Source organism: Notamacropus eugenii, chromosome 2 (genome assembly GCF_028372415.1).
Source record: "Notamacropus eugenii isolate mMacEug1 chromosome 2, mMacEug1.pri_v2, whole genome shotgun sequence".
Classification (NCBI taxonomy): Eukaryota; Metazoa; Chordata; class Mammalia; order Diprotodontia; family Macropodidae; genus Notamacropus; species Notamacropus eugenii.
The window spans coordinates 433,249,276-433,262,223 of record NC_092873.1 but is presented as its reverse complement, the minus strand read 5'-3'; the positions used below and the strand labels follow the sequence as shown (position 1 = coordinate 433,262,223).

At 39.7% G+C, this 12,948-nt stretch overlaps 1 pseudogene; it reads left to right on the top strand.

Moving 5' to 3' along the window:
- Positions 1-6,949: 6,949 nt before the first annotated feature.
- Positions 6,950-7,569, top strand: LOC140524143 (large ribosomal subunit protein uL6-like; annotated as a pseudogene).
- Positions 7,570-12,948: the final 5,379 nt, after the last annotated feature.

Genomic DNA, 12,948 nt, shown 5'->3' with positions numbered 1-12,948 from the left:
TAAGTTGCAGGATTTTTTTCGTGGTGGTCTTCTTGCAAATGCTTATCCTAAACACTGAAATTTAAAATGACCAAATGACCCATAAAATGATATTTCTTATTGCCCTTGGATGCACAGTAAAACTAACCTCATCAACTTTTTTATTTGCCTCTCCAAAGAGAACTTTGGACCATCCTTTCACTTAAATGCTTAGAAACTACCTTTTGCATTCTAGTTTCAGTCATTCATAATAAGAATGTCAAGTCTGATATATTTCAGTTCCTTAAAGTTCAGTTCCTTGTCCAATCCTGGACAAGTATTGTTACTGGACAAAGGTCTCCTATTTAGGGGACCAATGGATAAATTTATATCCATAGATGATCTAAAAACTGTGAAACCCTCTGCCCCCTTTCTTACTACACTGCTGCTGCCACACAAGGTAGGTACATAGAACCAAGGACTGCTTGGTACATTTCTTTGTTTTGTGATCACCTACTGGATAGGTAGACTTGGATGAATCACTTAAACTTTTCGAACTTCAGCAATTTCATCTATTATATCATGTTACTTATTTGTATTATAGAATCCACTGAGATCCCCAGATTTTTTAAGAATGGGATTTGTTATTTAGTGGTATCTCCCCTATCCTGTACTTGTGTGAAATTGATTTTTTTCAAATTTCATTGCTATCTTTTGTTTTCACATGACCTACATTTCCAATACATTTGCTCCAGAGTACGATGCCTATGAAATGAAAAATGAGTTTCAAAAAATACCTGTTCAACAAAACTAACCAGTCTGTCAGCCAAGTCTGATGTTATATGATACATTCCTCAGCCATAATTTCCTATTTTTGTAAATAAATGGAGTTGGGGCATATTCTCATAGCCCTTCTTTGAGGTTAAGTTGCCCATTATAATTTTGTAGCCTTCTATTTCAATTGTTTTGCTGTTGCTTTTTCCATTTACATTGTTGCATGTTGTTGCCCTGGTTCTGCAGACCTCACTTTGTATCATTTCATAGAAATCCTCCCATGCTGATCTGTTTTCACCTCCTGGAATGGTACATTTCATTCATGTACTACAACTTGTTTAGTGACTCCCCAGTGGATGGGCATCTGTTTTGTTTCTAGTTCTTTGCTGTCTCAAAAAAGTACTGCTCTTTGTAGTGGTATGTGCGGTACTTTATCATTGACTCCTTAAAGTGTGAACATGATTGTTTGAGGCCTGATTACCCTGTCAACAAAGTAAATGAGGTGAGTCCTGCAAAATTCATTCTTAATAAAGCCATGATGTGTTAGTGGTGTGTTTCCCTTTCTAAATATTCATAAACTACCCTTCTAACAATATAGTCTAGAAATTTGGCAGGAATAGAAGAAAAATCCATAGCCTATAGATTCTACCCTTTTCTTTTAATGAAAGGTAAAATATTTGCCCTTCTCTGGGCTTGCAGCACCTTTCCTTTTCTCTATAGTATTCGGAGCTCACTGAAAGAACCTCAACAATCATGTTTGCCAGGGTTCTTATATTTCTCTGTAATGTAGTTCATCTGGGCCTCTATACATGATCTCATAAAGGACAGCTAAGTGATTTGATACCTTGTCACATTTTTGGATTTTTACTTCCTTTTAAACCATGTTGTTGCATTCTTTCCAATCTACAAATTGTTCTCCTTGGAAAAGGGGAAAAATCAGAAGCAAAATTAGTTAAAGAGTACTTAATATGAGTTCTTACCATTGTCTGTTAACTCCTATCTATCCATGCAGTGGTCTCAGCCCTTCTTTGATCTCCTTGCCTTCCAAATAGTTTTAAAAATCCTTTATGAGTATCATCAGCATTCTAATTCAGTCAAAAATTATTTTTTAAATAAAATATTTATCTATATCTTTTTTTACCTTTCCAGCTTTCCTCTTGTATCCTTCCCCATTCCCCCTCCCAGAGAACCATTCCACATAACAAAGATTTTTTTAAAGAAGACAAAAATCAGCAAAATTAATAAATAAGTTGAAAATATATGACATTTTCCATACCTGTAGACCTTTCTCCAACCTTTGCAAAGGAATAATGGGAAGGTATGTCTTCTTATATCCCTTTTTGGGGGCAAGCTTGTACTTTGTAATTTCACAGTGTTCATTTTTGATTTCTTTGTGGTGGTTGTTCTTTCAATTTATGTTGTTACAATCATTGTTGTAAGTAAGGTGGATTTTAGTGTAAGGTGGGTTTTAGTGTGTGTGAATTGGATTATTATTTTTTATATTATATTCTATATTATAAATATAATAAATTATATTTATTATTTATATTATTCCTTCTTAGAGTTTCATTTCCCAGGATCCATAACCATAACAATCTCCTGTTCCCAGGTATTCAATATAAGTTCTCATGATTATGGCTCAAAACATCTCCACCATGCTTATACAGTGTTATATGATGATAAATAATATAAACGCTCGTGCTTAAATTGTAAATATCTACTGTGACTGTGTAGTGAGATAGAGGGATGAGGTGATGTAAACTTGTGAGGCTACTATTGGCAATATGCATTCTTTGTTTGTTGCCCTATAAAGCAGGTGGGTACTGATCAAGGAATGGGGAATCCTTAGGGTTGAAAGCACAAGCTGGAATGCTGTGTGTGCCTCTGGGGGGAAATCTCTGTTTGCCTCAGCTGGTCCCTATTGAGGCTTGGGGGGCAGGGTTTAAGGGAAGCACAAGTTGTGCCCATCTCAATTGACCCCATGGAGAGGTAGAGGTAGTTGCCCCCGCTTCTCATTGGCCCCTGCAAGAAGGGTGATTAGGGAATGCTGTAGGAGTTGGTGCTCCCATTATTAGCAATTCTCTTGTGAGAAGACTAGACTAGAATAAAGCAAGATTATTAACCCCTCCAAAGATGTCTTCCTGTCTGACTAGATCAAGAGTGAACCTGTGCTAGCAACCCTCCTGTGTGCCAGTGTTATTTGTCTTATAATTGGGTATATTGGGTTTTTTTGGTTCTGATTGCTTCACTTTTCATCAGTTCATATAAGTCTTTCCATGATTTTCTGCATTCATCATGTGTCATTTCTTATAGCACAATAATATCCCATTCTGTGACATCTCGTGATTTTTTTTTAGCTATATCTCACTGGATGTTTCCATTTCTTTGCTACTGCAAAAAATGTCTCAGCTCAATCTTGACTTGAGCACTTCTGACACAATTTTTACAAGAATTTGCTTGGGCAACGGGTACTTCTTCCTCACCTTCTTCCTCACCTCTGCCTCAAACTCAGTTTAAACATGAGAACATGAGGTCTTTTCTGAACCCCTAAAGACACTAAGAACCTTTCCAGTCCTCAACCTATAATGTTATAACCCCTTAGAAAATTCTTGATTAAAATGCCTAGGAGTTGACCTTGAGCTTCTGATGTTTTTGTGTGTGTTTGTTTTCCTTCTCCAGGTGCTTTATTTGCCTGATGATGGACCTAATGGGAATCAGCTGGTGACACCTAGGCAAGCTTTCATGCCAACCTGTTAATCTCCCATCAGCTGAATGGGATCTATTCAAGAATAGTGGCTCATTCAACACCATTGCTATTTTCATTTTCCTTCAAAAAAATAAAATTTTTGGCTCTATTTAGTATATAGACAAATGGAATAGGACTCAGGTGGGATATTAGCCTCCCTTGTCCAAAAATATCTTCTCTAAATGGCTGATGGCTGAAATTTCTCTATTATAAATTTGTTTTAAAAAATCAACATTACCCCCTTATGCTAAAGCAAATGTCTCTATGGTAGTTAGTAGACTATGTCACTGCCTCCTCTGACATTAGCATCTCTTGGGTAACAGGGTCCTGGGACTATGAGAGAGCCTCAGCTGTTGCAAGCAAGGCTCTAATGATGTCTGAAAAAAGCCAAAAGTTGGAGTAGTAAACACTTTCCTTGTCCTTGGCTACCTGAGTAGGGTTATTTGTCTCCAAGGCATCACTCTCACAGCTTTCCCATCTGGCCTGAAAGTTATTTACAAGCTGTTCCCCTCTCCCAACACTTCTCAAGCCAGTTCAGAATTAATCAGTCAACTCCTGTTCTATACCTGTTCTGTGGAGACCTGCACAAGAATGCTATAGATGACATAGGGAAAAATAACCTGCTTTTGGGATTGGGGGCAGAATCTTAAGGGGGACCCCCAGAAAATGAAGGTCAATCATAGATTTAGATATGGAAACAACCTCAAAAGCTATCTCCTCCAAAAGCTTCATTTTATAGGTGTGACCCTGAGAAGGGAAAAATGGTTTGCCTAAGGTCTTACAAGTTGCTATCATTCAGCCATTTTTCAGTTGCATCAGACTCTTTGTGATCCCATTTAGAGTTTTCTAGTCATTTCCTTTTGCCATTTCCTTCTCATTTTACAGATTAGGAAAGTGAAGCAAAAAGGGCTAAATGACTTGCTCAGGGTCACACAGCTAGTAAACATCTGATGGTGAATTCAAATTTGGGAAGATGAGTCTTCCTGGTTCCAGGTCCAGTGCTCTGTCCACTGAGCCAAGCAGCAAGGATCAAAGGCAGGATCTGAACCCCAGTCCTCTGATTTTCAGGATCAGTTATCTTTCCACTAAACCATACCTGATGATAATGGGGAAAAAATGACTGTAACCTTTCAGTAAAGAAGAGAAAACAGTAAAAATTGAAGAGATTTCTGAATACTGGTGCACTGAACATTTTTTAGCTGGTGGAGGGAAGAGAGCAGGAAGACCTTTTCTGCTGACCTCTAGACCAGGTAAGCAGAACTGCTCATACAATGACAAAGTTCCATGTTTTACATATATCTAACAGAATTGGCAGAGGGAGACTCTCTTTTTAAATAATGCATTACTTCTGTCTGAAGTTTCTTTAGGGGGAGCATCTAGTTCAGAACTCCAAATTTTGGGGTGTTTAGAAGGGGGCTTTTAAACTTTATTTTTCTTCCCAGAAATAGAAAGTTTCTGCTGAAGGCAGATGCCAAAGGCAACACAAACTACATTAATTTCAACTAATGTAGCAGACAGAGTTTAATATTATTTAATGGTTTTGAAATAAATGGTTTCAAGTAAAAATATATTAGGATATGGAATTGGAGATAGAGCTGGCTTAGTAACTCAGCACTTTTTAGTAAAATATAAACTAAGACTAGGAGTCTTGTCTTACTGATTTACAAGCCAAGTACAGAATATATTTGTGGGTAGAGTGATTGCTGAAGTAGAGGATTTGGGTTGGGGAGTAGGTTTGGAGGAATCTAAGATGGCGGACCTACTCTGAAACATTTGTTGCTGTTGCTCACCTCCTACCAGAGGTTTTTACTTCCCTTGGCCTCTGAGACACCACAACCTTCTGATTTCCTTATTTCTATACACACATATACATGTGTATATGAATATGTCCTTTTTTCTCACATTTTCTGCAGTTCCTCTGTATCCTTCTCTCATCCTTCTCATCATTGAGCCTTTAGATTTTCACAATTTAGCCTGAGTCTAGCAAACTGAACTCTAAAAAGAAAACAACAAAAATCTGCCCCCTCTCTCTTTCTCTCAATTTGTCTCTCTCCCTTGTCTCTTTCTCCCTTCTCTCTATCTCCTTCTCCTCTCTCTGTCTCTCTTTCTCTCTCCCTTTCCTGTCTTTCTCCTCTTACTCATCCTTTACAATGAAGAATTTTTTACAAAGAAAAAGAGAAAAAAATTCAGTAAAACTAATCAATACATCAAAAAAATCTGATATTATATACAATATTCTAGACCTCTCCATCTCTGTAAAGCCTTGTAGAAGTATCTTCCCATATCTTCTTTTGAGGTAACTTGACATTTATAATTTCACATGTGTCATTTTGGAGTGGTTATTCTGTTCACTTTGACTTCTTCATTTTCCAATAGCTCTTCTTCTCCTTCGTTGGTTCTTCATTCTTTCCCTGATTTTTAGAGATAAGTATTTTCCCACAATTTTGTCCCTGGCCTTCTTGTTTCTCTCTCCCCACTCTCAACTGACAATCTCATTGTATTTATACTGCTCATGCATTGATCTCTGCGTAGCTGATGCTATAGGCCTTTAGTCCTGATCTCTCTCTCTCTCTCTCTCTCTCTCTCTTTCTCTCTCTCTCTCTCTCTCTCTCTCTCTCTCTCTGTCTCTCTCTCTCTCTCTGTCTCTTTCTCTCCCCCTCCCTCCCTGTGTCTTTCGATCCCTATTTTTAACTGCCTATAGGACATCTTGACCTGTCAGTATCTCAAACCCAACACAACTAAAACAAAGCTTATTACCTGTCCTCCTAAGCCTGCTCCCCATTTCTAACTACTATTTCTGTGGATACAGTACTATGAATGTAATATCCCATATTTGAAAGTTGGGCGTTGTCTTTAACTCTTCTCTATTCTAGTTGGTGAGGGTAGGAGTGCAGACTCACCTGACTAACTATATTGAGCTGACCCCAAACCAGACCCATTGACTTCAGACATTTTGCTTTGCAATCATGCCCGTACTTCTTACCTGCCCATTTTTCAACTATGCACCTTACTCCTCTGGGAGCAGTAAGCAAATCTTAATACTACCACTGCTTCTGGGAAAAGGCATGACAAGTCTCTACTCACCATTCCTGTACCTCCTCAGACCAAAAAAGGCTTCTCTAGTTACCACTTGCCTATGTGTGTTATGTGCTCTTATTGGAATGTAAGGTCCTTGAGGGCAGAGACTGTCTCACTTTTGTATTTGCTTCCCTATCACCCAGCTCAGTGCCTGGCATTTAGTAGGAGCTTAATAAATGCTTCATTCATTCATCCATCCATTCATTCATTCATTGTTCCCCTTTCCATACAAGGTTCTGTCCATTCTACCTCTACAACTTTTATCCTTGCCATAACTCTTGCATTGATTCCCTAATCCCATTATTGACACCCTAGCATACAAGTTCCCATTGCAATAACCTTCTATTTCCATATTCCAGAGCTTCCTACTGGGAATTCTCTATTAAAATCCTTCAGAGGTTCGCTTTGGCCCATCCAGCACCAGAATGAAGACTATTCTCAGCAACCAGACCAATAACATCCCAGAAAATGTTGACATCTCTCTTAAGGGTCAGACAGTTATTGTGAAGGGGCCCAGCCGAATCCTCTGTAGGGATTTCAACCATTTCAACGTTGAGCTCAGCCTCTTTGGAAAGAAGTAAAAAAGGCTCTGGGTGGACAAGTGGTGGGGAAATAGAAAAGAACTTGCAACCGTGCACACAATCTGTAGTCATGTACAAAACATGATCAAAGGTGTTACCCTGGGTTTTCATTACCAGATGAGGTCTGTGTATGCTCACTTCCCCATCAATGTTGTTATTCAAGAGAATGGCTCACTTGCTGAAATCAGAAATTTCTTGGGTGAAAAATATATCCGAAGAGTGCACATGAGACCAGGTGTTGCCTGTGCTGTTTCTCAAGCCAAAAAAGATGAGTTAATTCTTGAAGGAAATGATATTGAATTTGTTTCAAACTCAGCTGCCCTGATCCAACAGGCTACCACAATAAAAAACAAGGATATCAGAAAATTTTGGGATGGCATCTATGTTTCTGAGAAAGGCACAGTGCAACAAGCTGATGAATAAGTTGAAAAAGATGCCAAAGGCTGTGTCCTGAGGAGTCAACACTTACTCAGATGTCAAAAATAAAAATACTTTTTGTCAAAAAAAAAACCCTTCAGAGGCTCCCTTTTGCCTACTGAGTAAAGTTCAAACTCGTCAGATGGGAATTGGGCCTCCAGTTCTTTGGAAGCATGCCACTTCCCAACCATATCTCATATTACTTCTCTCCTTATTCTCTAGGGTCCTCTCCTCTCTCCATCTTTTCTTACTTTGTTATTTGTATGTCAGTGTATCATATCTTTCTATTGGATTATGAGCTCCATAAGAACAAGGATCATGTCTTAGCTAAATGTATTTCCTCCATCCTTTAGGACAGCATTTAATAAGTACTTGTTGAAATAAACTGAATTAAATTTGAATTGTGTAGCTTGAATGCTAAGCTAAGGATCTGGCACTTTGTTCTGTAGACAATGGGGATTCATTATAGATTTTGGAGGGGAGGGACATGATTCAAAAGAGATAGGAGAACAGAGAGGGACAGAGAGAGACAGAGGGAGAGAGAGAGAAAGAGAGTGAGAGGAGAGGGAGAGAGGAGAGGGAGAGAGAAAGAGAGACAGAGAGAGGAGAAGGAGATAGAGAGAAGGGAGAAAGAGAGAGAGAAGGGAGAGAGAGAAATTGAGAGAAAGAGAGAGGGGGGAGATTTTTGTTGCTTTCTTTTTAGAGTTCAGTTTGCTAGGCTCAGGCTAAATTGTGAAAATCTAACGGCTCAATCTACTTTGAATCCAGGTAGTTCACAGCTGTGCTGAGTTATGTGGATTGTGATGCCTTCTGGCTCTGAGCCTATTAGTTGAAAACTATATATATACTGGGAGGTTGGTTCTTTGCTTTGGGAGTTTTGCTTAAGAGAAGGACCTTTGGATTCCCTGGATGGGACTCTTGAGTAGCCATTTGTTAAGAGGTCCCCTTCCCCAACTACTCAGATGTTGTTGGTGCTTCCCCCATCTGGTGGTGTATGTAGGTCATTGTATTACCTTGTCAGACAGTTGGAGCCCTGTCTGTTGATCTTTGTGCTAATTTCTCTACTTCTCCAAGTTCAGGGTGATGACCTTTTCCCTGAACTATTAAATGTAATTAAAAGTAGGATTAGTAACCGCTTTTTGAGCAGTCTTTCCTTTAAAAGCAGATCAAAGAACCTGTGCTAGCAGTCCATTCTGGGTGTGCTAGGGTGCCTGCTACTACAGACAGGCACAGAAAGAAAAAAAGACAGGCAGAGACAGAGACAGACAGAAAACAGAGACAGAGAAAAATGAAGCAGAGATGGACAGAGAAATTTAGCAAAAAATGAAACATTGAGAGCTCCAGAATAACATCACCACAAGATACTGGTGGTCCTGAAGTTTTAGAGGCATGTGTTTCTCTTTCATATGTAGTCTTTGGCCAGATATTCTCCCAATATTTATACCTTCCATGGATATGCCTTGGCATTTGACACCTATATGTGTTCCTCCACACATTCTCTAAATGTGTTCATTCTTCCCATTGACGGTGTGTGTGTGTGTGTGTGTGTGTGTGTGTGTGTGTGTATGTTTATGGGAGAGTATGCTATTGGTTATGGAGATGTTTTATGGTTACTTTCCTTAGTAGCCTATTGTATGAAATCTCCTTCTTTAAGCTAGTGTGTCTTCAGGCTGACTAGTGAAAGTAAATACATCTGTGGGGGCTTATAAGCCATGATTTTCAGTGAACACTGACCAAAAAGAACCTTATACTTAGAGGACCTTTTTTGGGGGACCTATGTTTGACTTAGGATATCTCTAAGTGAAGACTCAAATGCAGAATCATTAAACTAAATTCCGAAGTGCTAAAGGGAGGTAGAAATAGAACAGGATGAATCATCCATAGGCAGCATGGTAAAGCAGAAGGAGTGTGGACTCAGAGTCAGAAGGCCCAAGCTCAATCCTGGTTGCTGCATCATCAAGTGTGATTATGAACAAGTCTCTTCATTTCTCTGACCTTCATTGAATCCTAGATTTACAGCGTGAAGTGACCTGAGAAGGGGTGTATTCTAACCTCCTCACTTCACAGGCCAGGAACTTAAAACCTAGAGGAGGTAAAATAATTTGCCTGGGGTCACCCAAACATTTAGTATAAAAGGAAGGATTCTCTAAAATGGGGAATAATATTTTCACTACTTGGCTAGATCATTGTGGGGAAAGTGCTATATAAAATTTGATGCATTTTATTGACATTATTAAGAATATCTTCTAGAAGGTGATAAGTTTGGAGGTGATACATATAGATTGGCAGAGACAAAGTCCCAGTCATTTGGAAGGGTAGAGGTTAGTGGGGCACTTTAATTCTGTTTTGGAACCAAATGAGTAAGTTGCACAGAGGGTGTGAGCTCCTTTGAAGGGTGATGATTTGGCAGACATATCTATTGTCTCGCATCCCATAGCAATTACACACTGTCTCTGTTTCCCTCAGTCAGTGGATTGAAGCATGAACGGGTATCAGTGCTGAACTCTTGGGTTCCTTGAGTCCAGTATTTCCTTGGAACCTGAACTCCATTTGAGTTCTGGGCTCTTAGGCTGTCCTTTCCACATATATTAATGTGTTGCCATGTAAAGAGTCCTCTGGTGAGTCACTAGAAATGTTTGAACAGATGCTGAACAAATGATCAATCACCTGTTACAGGTATTCTTTCACTGGGTGGTTGAGGGGTGAACTAGATGACCCTTCCACCTTAGAGATTCTCGGAAGTGAAAAGACCATATCTCTCTGGCCCTATGGCTTTCCTTAGTAACAAGTCTCCTAGAATACCTGGATACTTGGAGGGAGGAGAGACAAATCAGGTTGCTCTCTGCAAACCTACCACCAAAGACAGGTCACTGTATCCAGATCTATTATTCACAGTATAAGCTGCGCTTTTCCTCCTTCTCTCCAAAATAAATTCAATAAAATTTGAGTATGGCCTATAGTTGGCATTATTAGATTTCATTGTCTAATTATCTCTTTTTTTTCCTTTTAAAGAAAACTCATTTTGGGAAGGAGCGGGGTGACCCACATTATGATTAATATGGTAAATCAATGAAAAAAAAACTGAGCAGAATCTTTTCAACTCTAGAGACTGGGTCAATCCCAGGCAAAATTGTAGAAGATGTTTGTAATTGGGTACCGTCCTATGTGTTGGGATCATACAAGTTACTGCAGTGAGATTGCCATGAATAGAGCACTGGATCTGGAGTCAGGATAGACCCAAGCTCAGATGCAGCCTCAGACATTTCCTGGGTTTGTGACCTTGTGTCCATCTAACCCTCTGGGGAGCCTCAGTTTTTTCATCTGTAAAATGGAGGTGATCATAGCGCCTACCTCTCAGATTCAGTTTTGATGATAAAATGGGACTACAATTTCTAAAGCATTTTGCAAACTTTAAAGCTCTATATAAGTGTCAGCCATGCTTTTCATGATCAAGACCAATAATAGCTAAAAATATCTAACAGATACAGCCTAGTATAGTAGAACCTGCATGGGCTGAGAAGTCAGAGGTCCTAGATTCAAATCCTGCTCGTCAGTAAATTATTTTGTCTTGGACAATCAATTAATAAACATATATTAAGTTCTTACTGTGTGCTGACCTCTTTGAGCCTCAGTTTCCTCACTTGCAAAATGAGAGGATTGGACTAGATGACATCTAAGCTGCCTTTGGCTTTAGACCTAAGATTTACAAAGAGCTCTATGTTTTACGAAGTGTTTTGTAAATATTTTTCCAAAGTATTATCTCTTTTATGCTTCATAACAACCCTGTGAGGTAGGTCCTTTTATTATCCCCATTTTACAGAATAGGAATCTGAAGTTGAAGGAAGTTAAGTTACTGCCCATGAAGGGTCACACAGCTATTAAGGCACCATTTAGACTCAGTTCTGCCTGATTCCAGGTCCAGTACTTCATCTATCCTCTATGCTACTCAGCTGCCTATCAGGAGCGTCACTAGGCAGGTGCCATGAGTATGTCTTTCCCTATTGGGATATTAGAGATTTGAAGGCATTTTGGTTGAAAGATTTCCATACAGGTAGAGGACAGAATCATCCTGAGAACTGGATCAGTAACTGAGAACAGCAATCAGAGAGATGGATGGGTCAAAGCAATAATTAACGTATGAAACAAAAACAAGGGCAAAACCGAACAATCAAGTCAAAGGGAGAGGAGAGATTCATGGTCAGGAGCTGGGCTGCAGAAGGTCAGCACTGACATAGGCAACAGGGTGCCAGCCAAGCCAATCAAAGGGTTCTTTCAATTTGTCCCACACCCTCAATCATTCTGTGGGCACATGAACATTTTCTGCTTTGCTGGATTCCATGAGCTCTTGCTCACTAACATCTAAATTCATTTCAGTTGGCAAACTGCCACCAGAGCTGCCTTCATTTTTCTCTGTGGCTATAACCAGTTCTGATCCATGGCAGACCCTGCCCTCCCTAGGCAACCCAGTGTCCATATCCCTCTGCAGTTCCCCTTCCCTGAGCAATGCCCCAGGATCCCAAATTACCCTTTTCTCCTTCACATTAAAACCCTCACTGATTAAGCATCCAATTCTCAGCCACCTGTCACTGCAGAAAGCTCATCTGGACAACCTATTCGCATTAAGATGGAGGGGCCTGGACCTGTAATTGGGAGACCTGGGTTTGAATCCCACCTAAGACACTTACTAGTTATATACCCTGCTGTCAAATGAGGAGATTCCATCTGACCTCAAATGTCCCTTCTAAATCCAATTCTATAATCCTGTGATCATTGATACCAGCATAAATTGGAATAGGAAATGGAAACAGGAGTCAGGAGAATTGGGTTCTACTTCAGCTTCTGCCATTAAATAGCTGTGTGACCTCTCTGGGCCCCACTGCTCAACTCCACTTCCTGGATTTCCTGGTCTCTTTCAAGCATCTGTGTCAAGGAATTCACGATAACAGAAGTAACAGAAGAAATCACTGGTAACAATAATAAAAAACGTACAGAATCATCAGAGATGTCAGAGGTGATCTCATCCAACCTGTACTTGAACCACCTCGCCCACATCCTTAATGACATCACTTCAGCCCTGGTTTGGAGATGGCCGTTGACAGACGAATCTGCTTTCTCATAAGGCAGCCCATTCAACTGGTGAGTAATTCTGATCATTAGCAAGTTTTGCCTCTGTCTTCCTGATATCTGGCCTGACTTCAGCCCAGTATTCCTATCTCTGTCCTCAGCGACCAAGAAGAGCAAGCTTAATCTTTCTTCAATTTAATATCCCCCTTCAGATACTAGTTTCCCCACTAAGTCTTTTCTTCTCCCAGTTCTTCTCCTTAATTCCTTCAACTGAGCTTCAGATGAATCATAGGATCATAGACTTGGAGCTCAAGTGAAATTCAGAGTTCA